The following is a 13,011-nucleotide window of genomic DNA, read 5'->3' as shown; positions in this document are numbered from 1 at the left end:
GGGAGACATTTTTTTTAGAAAGTGAGAGTAAAAACTTTATCCACATAAATATCAACATGTGTCTTTTGTCACCTTAAATCAGTAATTATATCTTCTGTCCTGGCAGTTCTGCATTGAAAATCAATATATTTATTACGTCATTTATATTTATTTTGCACTGTTTACAGTTTTTTTGTTGCAACTACATTTACAGAATATCGATGTTACCAAAATATTTTAATTGTGTGTGTGTGTGTGTGTGTGTGTGCGTGTGCGTGCGTGCGTGCCTTTTCAAGGGGGGGGGAGGGTCTAGACCCCTTACTCCCATCCCTTCTCTTAATTCGTGCACACGATGGTGTTGGCTCACAGAAGCAAATCTAAAGCCAGCAACCGCCGGAGGGTGAAGATGTAATTTAATTTTGTTGTATTAATTATATAGACCATACCCTCTATGGCATTAAATGTTTAGATTATTGATTAACTTAAAATTCACATGCAAACAGTTCGTCCCTAAATTGTACACAAAGGGCCGCTAATGTGAAGTATGGGAAGAGATATCATATTATGAAAATTATATATTTTCAAGAATTACTGGAAATTGCATGTGGCCTTCATTTTTTTAAAACTGGTACTGGACTGTACAACACAGTGTTATTTAGGGGAAAACATTTGGTGCGGGTAAAATGGATTACTGTCTTATTACAGCATCTAGTTTTAATTGTTACGTCAAAATGCCAACTAACGTCTTCGTTGCCACTGACGCGTAAAGCGTCTTTTTTGATGTGGCAGCATAAGGGAAAAACGTGATCAAATATCAAAATGCAACAAAAATAGTTTTAGTGGTAACTAAATCGTGTTGTATACGGACATTTGATAAAGTTCAATTTAAAAATAATAAACCCGTTTGATTTTTTTTTAGGTTAGGTAAAATAATCATGATTTTTAAAATTGAAATGCAGGAATCCATAGGCAGTTCACATCTTGAACAAGAATTATTCAATTACGATTACATGTTCAGAGGCAATGGTCTCTATTGTAATACTTACCGATGCTTGCATCATCTTCTTGTGATTTTGTCATTGAACTATGCGTGGACTCTTTTTCCATTGGATTCATTTGATCATTGCTTTCAAACACTGCCTCTTTTTCTAAAGTTAATAAGATAATGAAAATATTAACTAGATACGATCTCGTTACGAATTACGAGTATGTCTTCTGTTCGATTTTTTCAAACGATACGAAGACATATCTTTAAAAGAGCTAGAGCTACGAAGCATTACAAATTGCCATATTATAATAAAAGCACCATATTTTGGTGAAATAAAGTGTATAATATATTATTGTCACAAGAACAAAAAATGACATCACAGCAGTGTTTTAATGTGTATTAATAAAATGAAAAAAAGAATATTGATTTCTTATTAAAAAATATTTTTAGGAATTATTTATTTCTTATTGTCTTTTTTGTTAAGAAAAGGGCCCGACAATCTGAATCCTTTTTATATGCCATACAAGAAAAAGTTAAATTAAATTTAGTATGTATAAAAAAAATCCATGAACATTTCAATCAAGAATTCGTTAACCAAAAGTCACCAATGTACACACATTTAGGATGGTTTTTTTATTTTATTGGACGAATTATTAACAAAGACATCACAATTAGGATTATACTTCTATATAGTTCACATCCTGATAATGTATTCTAAGCTGTGTATACCAAAAGTTGTCTTCATCGAAACAGACACAATCTATCTTCGAGAATGGAATATAATTTGTCTGTAACGCTTCACCAGAAATACAATGACCACGCGACAGACCAACAGGTGGCTGATAACGTAAAGATGATTCCATTGGCAAGATTTGTTATTCAAGGGACGATGGCTTAATATTCAATTACAGCTGTACTTGGAAATTAATAATCGAGATTTTTTAACAGAATAAGTTAAGAGTTTTTTCACAGAATAAGTTAAGTTTATCATTCTTGTATATGTTGACGTGATATCGACTGTCTTTCTCCCACGGTATTCAGAAACACTCGTCAAACAAGTTTTAAAAAAATTGCTTGCATCTTTCTTTTCGTGTAATACATTTAATATGTTGTTGACGAAAATAAAAATAACTAGCTACTTATACAAGCTATCACTTATTCTACACAAAGGTATAATATTATTTCAGTACTTATTTATTGCCATCAACGTATGTACAATGTTATATTTGCAATTCATTTTTTTCTGTTTGTTAGCAATGTTCTTGTATCTCATATTCTACTGCAATTGAACAATACCGTGCTGCATAGAAATAATGCTTTCAAATGGTAAAGACCAAGTTAGTTTTCAGAACGTGTGTCCAAACCATTTGTATTTGTATCTTATATATATGTATACAATAAAATATGTTCAAATCAAGTCAATGCTTTCAAAAAATGCACACTTTATTGATAAGTTTTATCGGCAAAATACTGAAAGAACTCGAGATTCTGTTCAATGTACAGATTCAACTGACGTCGCAAACGTTAAACTATGACGTCATTGATGATGCACAATGTAAGCATGAATATACGGTATAAAATTACTAGATTAAATATGCTAATGTTCAGTTTATATGCATTTTTCCTCAAATATTCAGTAAAATTGTGATTATTTTAAATAATTTGCTATCATTATTAATCAATTTCTGCTATTTCAATAAAAAATAAGCAAATAATTACCCTAAAATAGGGTGGTCTGTTTTAGTTTTATGTTACTTTGTTAAACAGATATTGGTCACACTTGAGTACCTCTAAGAAATTTGGCAGACAGATGCATCAATATAATATCTCTCAGTTTAAAAGTTTTAAAGACGTACTCTAGTGTGGCCACATTTAAATTGGGGAAATACTGCAGTAAAATCTACAATTTTCAGCTCTTTTTAACGACCATGATCTTTTTGATGATGCGCATTTGCTTAACGGTAGGGCTGAGGTGAAAAAAATTCATATGCATAGAAGTAGAATATTGTGCTGTACATTATAAGTAATAACAATTTCTTTTGTTTCAAACTTGAGTTTTGTGACAATTTGAAGGCACATGTTGATGCTTCGTGGCTCTAGCTCAAATTTAAGAACCCCCCCCCCCCCCCCCCCCATTCTCAAATAAGGAATAGGAATGCAAAAATTACTTTATCATTGTTCAGCAATTTTTTACAAATCCACAAATACGTATTTAATGGGTGTGGCAAAAAAATGTCCAATACTTTGGAATCATTAGATTTCGTGGTGGCTCAATTTTCATGAAATTCGTGGGTACCTCTCATCCATGAATTTACATCTCCCACGAATTAATATATTAGGGCTATAAAGTCATATTCCTTATGTATGTAAACGAAAAAAACACGAAATTACATCCCCACGAACCTGTTAAATTTAAGCAATCCACGAAAATTGGCCCCCACGAATTTTAATGATTCCACAGTAATTTTTTTAAAACAGATATTGTAACGATCATCAAATTTGCTTCTTTAATGCAATACTTTTTCTTTGTTGTTTTTAAGTTATCTGTAAAAGACTTAACTAGTCTCTTGGTCGCAAATGAAAGGAACCAGTCCCTTTTTCTGAATTTCTTATGAAAGGTCTATATAATACTAACATTTTTTGTTCTTACATGTACACCTTTCTAAAATTGTTCGTTTTTAAGATACAAATCATTGAATATCTTTGCAGCCAGTCCTGTAGATCCTTAATTGGGACAGAAGTTGGTGTTTTGATTAGTGGAATCGATTAGATCATCAATGCAGACATTTACTCTTCTACAATGCTACAACAATGCCCTTCTACAATGCATCAAAAATGCCCTTTTAAAAATCATTATATATTGGTGAAATATATTGTAGAATCTTAGCTTTTTACATCTGTTTTCTTTTTTTCTATATCTTTCATATTTTTTTATAAACGAAGTTTACAATATGGCACTGTTTTGATGAGAAAATGTAAAACAGACGTCAATGTTGTTAAGTAATGTCATGGAATGATAAAACTACGCATGAAATAAATCCAAATAAATAAACAAAAAAACTATCTTGTAAACATTAAAATAAACTTCTGAAAATAAATTAACTGATGAAAATACCATGAAAATCGTTCCGATCTTCTCAAATTGTCCTTTAACTGTATTTCACCTGTATCTCAAGCGACTGTGTAGTGCGCGGCCAGCGCGCTAGGTTTCGCTCGTTATCGAAAGCACGATTTTTGTCTTGCCTAGATAGCCGAGTGGGGAGCGCGGTGGCCGCTCACTGCTAGAAGAATGGGTTCCAGAGGTCGTGAGTTCAAGCCTCGGTCGGGGCGGAAGGTGGAGCTCCAACAAAAAGTGAATTTCTCTGTGCTTTATATATAATACAGGTAACGGTATGATGTTTAGAAGCTCCTTAATTGACTCTATTTACGCGTTTTTAAATCGAGATTAAGCGTGCATAACACAAAGCGTTAGGCGGAGAGAAAGCTTAGCTCCATATCTCATTGTTGCGTGCCTCAATGCAACGGGGATAGCAGACAGGACTTGTCCTTGTCATTCCATCGCTGCCCCAGGGATCCTGTGTTGCGAAAACAATGGATCATTAGAATTAGGAGAGCCGAAGGGCCAAACTTTTAGGTAAGTATACCTTTATCAAGTTCAGTAAGTACAACCCAATTTTTGTTGTGTTAACATTATGATTTTTAAGGAAAGAGCGACATACGTTATTTTACTTTTGTATATGGATTCTTCAGGATCTAAAAGTATGATCAATTGATATATTATATATATTTGTAGTAGTATATAATGTTAAAATGCCGCCTACAATAACCCAGGATTCCTCTGATGCTTGACCTTCCTCCCCTCTTTCCCAAGACTGCAGATGTAAAAATATGATATACATTGGGGCGGTTTGCATGAGTACATGGGTTTAAAAACTCTAACATTGATTTAACATGATACATGTAATGGTGTTAAAGACAGTGCATCATTGACAGCTGATCGAACCCTTTCAACCTTGCAGAATATGTAAATTTCCATGTATTATGACTAAATATGGATTAATTCATCTCATAATACATGTATACGGCATGTACCATTTGTAAAAATGTGTAATGACTGCTGATATTAATTGGATGATAAAAGAGAAACAATAAAACGGACAACATTATGATTAGTACCATGGCATTGTTTTTTGTTTGTTTGTTTGGTTTTTTGTTGTGTTTGATTTTACTAAAGTGCATTTTTTTTCAGTTCTGTTCAGCTAAAGGCGCATCCATTTTGAATATTGCTGCTGTTGTTGTTTTACACTCAGACGCGCCGCTTCATTTACATTATTTACATTTTTGGTCAATGAACCTTCACATTTTATGAATTGAAAATATTTCATTAAATGATAAGAAATGAATTTAATCATTTTTGTCTGTTGGTCGACGTATTAAAGGAAAAATTGACCGGCTACTTGCATTGATTTAAAAGTTTTCCGGGCAATTTTTTCTTTTATACGTCGATCAATAGAAAAAAATTAAATTCATTTCTTAAAAATAGAAACAAATGTCGGCGCCAAAAGAGGAATAATGCGTATTTATTACTTAATGTCAGCTTTAAGGTAGGTCGTGGTTTGGATGACGTCATAATAGGAATCGACGCAGAAAGTGACTGTCTTGGCACAATAATAAATTATAAAAAAGAATTACAAACATTATTCAGCAACATTTTTAAAAATCTTGAATGCATCATAAATATATATAATTGACATGTGATAAAAATTGAAAGACATATAAGGACTTCACTTGTTCTAAAAATTATGAGCGTCCGTTGAACTGTTCTATCTAATGTAATGTATAGGCAACTAAATAAATGAAACCTTAACTATTACATTAAACTTCTCAACCACTGATCAAAAGAAATTTAAAACAAAAACGTAAAAGCTTATTAAAATATGATTAAAAACTATTTATGAATTGATTGAGATTCTATTACTTGAAAAAATTATATTTTTTCTCTCCAAAACCCCGCATTAGTTGCATCTATACATTTGATATCAATTTATAATTCATCGTAATATCTATCAAGTAATTCAATAAGCTAATAATTTTGGCTAATTTAGCAACACTTAAGCTTTAAAGATGTGAGGTTAATGCCTGATGCATTGCATCTGGTCTTCCATATTTAGACTTGATAAAGGTAAACAACTTTACACGTATCATTTGTCATTTTATTAATTTAAATGTATTCACAATTTTTATAAGTATGTTTGCCCCTCTCTCTCTCTCTCTCTCTCTCTCTCTCTCTCTCTCTCTCTCTCTCTATATATATATATATATATATATATATATCTTTAGATTTAAAAATCCCTGACTTGGAGAACGACTCCTATGCAGTGCAGGGACAGCATCATACAGATTTGATAAATTTAACAATTCCGGTAAAGTTGGATGGAAGCTACGACGAATGCAAAATCATAGTCAACGGAACGCTTGAAACATGTTCTGAGTGGGTATATGATTATTCAGTGTTTACCCGAACAGTAAATTCTCAGGTAAAAACAATTTAATATCAATTAAGTATTGACTCAACACAATCATGTGTGTATATGTGGTAGTAATAGTACGTTTTCTGATATTTCACACTTTCAAAAGTAACTAACTTAATGCTAATAATGAGCACAAAATGTTGTAGACTAATATCTATTATTAGTGATTTTTAAACATGTAGAAATTTTACCCCAGTGTTAAAGTTTATTCATCCAATAAGATAACACATCTATAACGTGCATTTTGCAGTTTAACTTGGTTTGTGACAACACGTATCTTCACTCCCTGTCGGTATCAGCCTATTTCTTTGGATACGTCTTGGCCACTGTTACCCTGTGTCCACTGGGGGATGTGTAAGTTTACTTTTGTGTTGATTTGTTTATATACTGTAACTATATGACCAATGAAATAATTATGATATTATGAATACATTTCTGAAATTAGATCTCGTATGACAAAATGTCGTGCATTTGTACATGTAAATATATATTAAAGTGCACTTTATGTTAGAAGTTATTGTCGGTGCATAGTATGTTTGTTGCACAGTTATTTTGTAATGATAATCAATGTTTTGATTATATTTTTATAACAAGAAAATCTGGTGTGTTGCAGCAAACCGGGTTTTCTTTTGTGTGAACAGTATCCATAACCCTGAATTGATAAACATTACCTATGCAGAGAATCGAGCTACTCTATATGCAAATGTTTTGCCAAAACGTTATCAAAAATCAAAACCCAAGTAATTATATCATTTAAAAATTTTCTAGTAATTTACAGCAATTTACGTACAAAGATAATGCAATGTCTTAATAAATATATCTCGTCTGTGTAAAAATATGGTTCACTAGTAAAGTGCAAGTTTTTTTATTAGTTGCTCTTTACTAAACTTGACAATTTATCAACCTGCAGCAAGTGTAATATTGCTTCATCGGGCTTTATTGGTCATATGATGAAAATGCATTTTTACCTGTAAGTATTACCTTAGGTATATTTAATAGAGAACAAAAATCACAGTCTCATTCGTCTAGTTATAAGCAAGTTACACGGCTTACAATTCTTTACTATGTAAACAGAGCCTTTGTTTACATTTTTGACGTTGAAGAAAAAATGACAGTTTTAGACCTAAAATGAATGTGCTGAACGTTATAAGATTTTTGTTTATGCTTAAAATGAATAAAGAGATGGACTAATTAACTGGAAAAAGATTTTTACTTGTATTTTAATCCTTTGTAAACAAAAACAGGGCACGAGCCTTGTTTACATGACAAAGAATTGTGCGCCCTGTATCTTGCTTTTAACTCATCGACTGACTCTCAGATTTCACTTGATTATTTGAAATGCATTTGTAAATTATTGTAAACAATAAAAACAGAAAAATTGATATTGTCCCAAATCGTGACCATGCCCTTTTAAGAAAAAATATAAAATGATTAATCTTGGGTGTTTGATGCACGCTCTTTATATCGGTTACAAAGAGTGGTTCTGTAATCCTAAAAGCAAAACCCAGTTAAATTTCATAAATATCCAAAGTCGTGAATTACTGAGTAAAACAAACATAAGGTGTTTGTATGCTGAACAATAATCAATCCTGCGAACGATTTATGAAATAGAGATTGATTAATTTTCTGCTTTGTATGATAATGAGTAAGAATATGAGAGGAGAGGGTATTGCAAGTAACTACATATAACTCGTGGGCTCAGTCCAAAGCATTATATCACTATTAATTACACACGGTTTAAGTATAGGCTAAGTATTATAATAACAAAATTGAGTTCAAAGCCGGAAGAAATATAGTTTCCATAGTCAGGACATAAACAACAGCATTTTTTAAAGATATATTTCCATTACATTTTGCTTTTATAATATATGTTTACATGTATGAAAATCTTAGGGATCAGACGACTTATATGCGATGTCCATACAATAATATGAAAACATCCTAAGATTAACCCCTTTAAACACCCCCTCTAGCTTGTCGGGTTTTAATACAAGCTACATGTATATCAACGTCAACAGAGATTTTGCAATGCAAAGACAATGAAGGTTGTTGAAAAAATGTACAAAATGTCAAGAGTACTGTAGAATAGAGAAAAGATGTCAACATATCATATTACATTCCCAGTTTATTTTATTTCCCTTATAAATTTATTATGAATTCATCTTAACCAGTACCCTAAACCAATGAATACGAGGGTCACATTTTATTTTGATTTTGATTTTTAATGCCGCTACCTTGATATCCATATGAATCACCAAAGAAGGCGTTTTATTTTTTAAAAATGTAAACAGAAAATGCACATAAGACGTGAAATAAAGGCGCAAAATTAACAACTAGTAAATGACCTCGTGTTTCTAGTGTGCAATCGGATGTATTCAATCGTGGGGTTTATAAACCTTTACTGGTGCCTACTGTGAGTAAAGTTCAGCTATCAGGTTTTAAAAGGTGAGCATGTTACGGCTACAATATTCAATTTCTTTTGTATAACCTTTAAGATACTTTTCTGTTTACTGAATGACACATTCTCATCCTGTTATATAATAGTCATGTTATATAACCAGTCACATATAAAAAATTTATTTACACAAATTTAAAATTATGATATAGATTATATGAATACCTTTTTTTTCCCCCAAAAAAGCTCTACAAAATCGTGCATGCAGCCTCCGAGCCTGGAAAACAATCACTGTGTTGAGAAACCCTCACCAGAAGAAGATCTTGAAATAAGTTGCAAAGGATGTTTTATGTTCTGTTTGTGAATATAAGTTTATTTACAACTTTTCGCATGGCTTTTATATACCCCCATTTCAAGAGAGAGGGAATTATACTGACACATTTATGACAGTTATGTTATCAGAAAGATAATTTAAGACATTGAATTTCGCCCAGTCTGAAATTCGCCTGCTGGCAACGCGGGCAAAAGAGCCGAAAATAAAATGGGAGTTAATATTTCTCTGTATATAGTATATATCGCAGATACTTGAAATTCTAATACACTCTTTGTTTAGTTTATCGGGTATCACCTGTGAGCATTGGCTCGCAGGTACCCTGTTCTCTTCATTTTTGTTTGTTGGTTAAATTAATAAAAAGTGAATCAAAGATTTCTCATTAATAATTGTGTACACTAATCAAGATGAAGTATTTATTGGAAAAAATTAAATGTAATGTGCCTTTGATGAAATAGTAATATTGTTTGTAACCCTTTGAGTCCGTATCTCTTGTTGACCAACTCTTTATGTGTTTATGCAGAATCAGACACGGTTATTTTGAAGAAGATTTAGCACAGCGTTTTTGTGTGTCAGAGAGTAGTCAGCCGCATTATTATAACATGGAGTAATTATTTGTATCATATTTCAGGATGTTTACCTATATGACCAACTCGTGACATTATATAGAATTTTTTGCCTGAATGTTTTTAGTCATCATTTTCTAATACTATTGTTATTATACCCCTAGCAAACGAAGTGGGGGGGGATTAATACATATGTAGGAATCACCTTGTCCGTCTGTCCGTCTGTCTGTGCAATCGTGTCTGATCCATATCTTTCTTATGGAGAAACATAGGAAGTTCTTACTTCACACAAAGATTGCTTATGACTTAAGGGTGTGTCATGACCTTGACCCAAGGTCATTTGGGCAAGCTCAAGGTCACTGACAGAAAAAATACAAAATTCGTGTCCGGTCCATATCTTTCTTATGGAGAAACATTGGAAGTTTTTACTTCACACAAAGATTGCTTATGACCTAAAGGTGTGTCATGACCTTGACCCAAGGTCATTTGGGCAAGGTCAATGTCACTGGCAGAAAAAGTACAAAATTCGTGTCCAGTCCATATTTTTCTTATGGAGAAACATTCGAAGTTCTTAATTCACACAAAGATTGCTTAAGACTTAAGGATGTGTCATGACCTTGATCCAAGGTCATTTTCGCAAGGTCGAGGTCGTTGGGGAAATTAGTGCACAATTCGTGTCCGATCATTATCTTTCTTATGAAGCATTGAATGTTCTAACTTCACACAAATATTGCTTCGGATGAAAGGGTGTGTCATGACCTTGACCAAAGGTCATTTGGGCAAGGTCAATGTCACTGGCAGAAAAAGTGCAAAATTCATGTCCGGTCATTTTCCTTCTTTTGGAGAAGCATTGAATGTTCTTACTTCACGCAAATATTGCTTATGACCAACAGTTTAAAAAAAAATAGAGCAGTTATTATTTATAGAAAATGGACGGTGAAATAGATTCATCCAATATTTTCTATAATTGAAAAAATACACGCATTGTGATTTTTATCTTATCGGTGGGTATCAATTGTGAGCTTGCTCACAGTACCTCTTGTTTTAGACTGTACGGAAGTGTCAATGCAAACCCTAAATGCGAAATTTCTGAATTCTCAAACATACTCAAACAAGGGCACCGCTAAGCGGAGCATCCCCTCGCGACATGAGTTATTGTGTGGGGATGCATTATTTAGGAATATATAGTTATGCAAATGTAAATGAGAAGACTACATTTTACTAACCCTCCATTACTTCAAAAACTACGTTTTCTTTACCTGTACCAGATCTAAATTCAAAAAATATCAAGTTTTTTATTTGCACTGCTTACTTTCACTTTGGTTTCAAAGAAGTGAACGGAAGTAGTTATTGTCAAATCCTACATAAGATTTATGTTTAAAATAGTGTTATTTTAACAATTTATCAAAAAGTACTCAATAAATTGAAAACTGCCAGGCTTTGTCCTTTTACATGTACCATGCCAAATAGGTATACGAAGTTTGATAAAGTTCCGTGAAAAGGTTTTCTTTAACTTGCTTCCAAGCTGAACACACATACACACGCACAGCAGCGATGCTATATCCCCTTCGCAACAAGTTGCGCGAGGGGATAATAACAAACATCTAAACACACATTAAGCTATTAACTCCTATTAACTCACCGTTTTTTTTTTTGCACAAAAATTTGACCAATTTATATGGCATTGCATTTGTTTTAATCTTTTACAATGAGGCATATTTTGTGCAAAGGTTTGGGAAATTCTATTAGAAGGTTTCTTTTTAATTAACTAGAAAATTTCGTCCTAAAACAATTTGCTTTAAAGGAAGATGATGTTAATCTAAACTTTCAAATTGTTTTCAAAAAAGGATTTTTTGATTGATCTAAAACGGTTTTTTTATATATCCATTGATTCGCTTTTCGAAACATACAGCCCATCATTCTTTATGCCCATTGTAAGGACAGCTCCCAAATTCTGCACTAAAACTGGAAAATCATAGTCGGGGTAATTGGGGTCAAGAATTTGAATAACATCCATGGCAATTGGGAAGAGAGTTTTGAATTCTGAATTTGAATTGTTAATGATGTTTTGATAAGGAAATGATTGCTGTAAAGGACAATAAAATTTTGATTAACTTCATGAGTTCTCTTTCTTTTTGTATTTGAAATTTTCTGGACTTGGATGTCCTCTACCGCATCTGGATCTTTGGGGTATATGCCAGGTCTGGGGCATGGATGCTTTTGAAATAATTGATGGAACAGTTTTTAATTCTAATTTTTGAGAGTTGATTTTAATTAACTCTCATATGCACTTACTCGGGCAAAGCGAAAGTGAAACAGTGTTTGGACCTAAGTATAAATCAATACCGCTGACAATACTTAGTTCTTGAAAAAAATCGATAAATTCGATGCTATGTATTCTGAAGCATTGTTTTTCAAGAAAACGTATTTATTAATACCATGAAAATAATAAGATTTTAAATTGTACAAACAGTTTAGATATTTTTTAAAGTCGTATATGTTCCTACGCTAGAGTTCAATGTAGTCTCTTTCAACCAGACGCTTGGCTGTCTCCGTTAATATCCATCAAAACAGAGTCTCTCTTGCTTGTCGGAGATAAACGGAGACAGCCAAGCGTTTGGTTGAACAAGACAAGAGTTCAATCTTGCCTGGATTCATACAATTTCTCAGAAATTTCGATCACTGATACTACTTGCCATGAAAAATCACATATCGTTGATTATGAATAAATGATAATCAATAAAATCAACTCCCGTCAGTCCTTTAGTACTTTGATTTGTAATGGCATAATAAATACATTAAGATAGTATATGATTACAGTTGCCACAGCTTGCCTTGCATGTGCAGTTGTAATTTTCAACAGAAAGATTTGACAATAATGACAGGTGCAAGTTATGAGGAGAGTCACTTTTTTCATGGAGGGAAAGGATTTTGCCCTTATATCACAACCCTCTCCTGATGTTAGTAGTCTCACTGAAGAACACAAAAAAGCTTTTCTAACTGATTTATAAGTAAAAAAAATAAACCGAAGAAGGTTAATATTTTAGTAATATCGAAATAATGAAATTAATGATAAGAAAGTAAAGAAAAAAATTGATCAGAATATTTCTCAATATATTGCAAATTATTGGTCTATCTTGTTGATATGTACGCCTAGTCCGTATTTGTTTTTTTTTAATATTTGATAAAATGAACAGTTGATAATCGGTATCAAATTATTC

This window comes from Crassostrea angulata, chromosome 5, assembly GCF_025612915.1.
Source record: "Crassostrea angulata isolate pt1a10 chromosome 5, ASM2561291v2, whole genome shotgun sequence".
Classification (NCBI taxonomy): domain Eukaryota; kingdom Metazoa; phylum Mollusca; class Bivalvia; order Ostreida; family Ostreidae; genus Magallana; species Magallana angulata.
Note: the sequence above shows the minus strand (reverse complement) of the source record.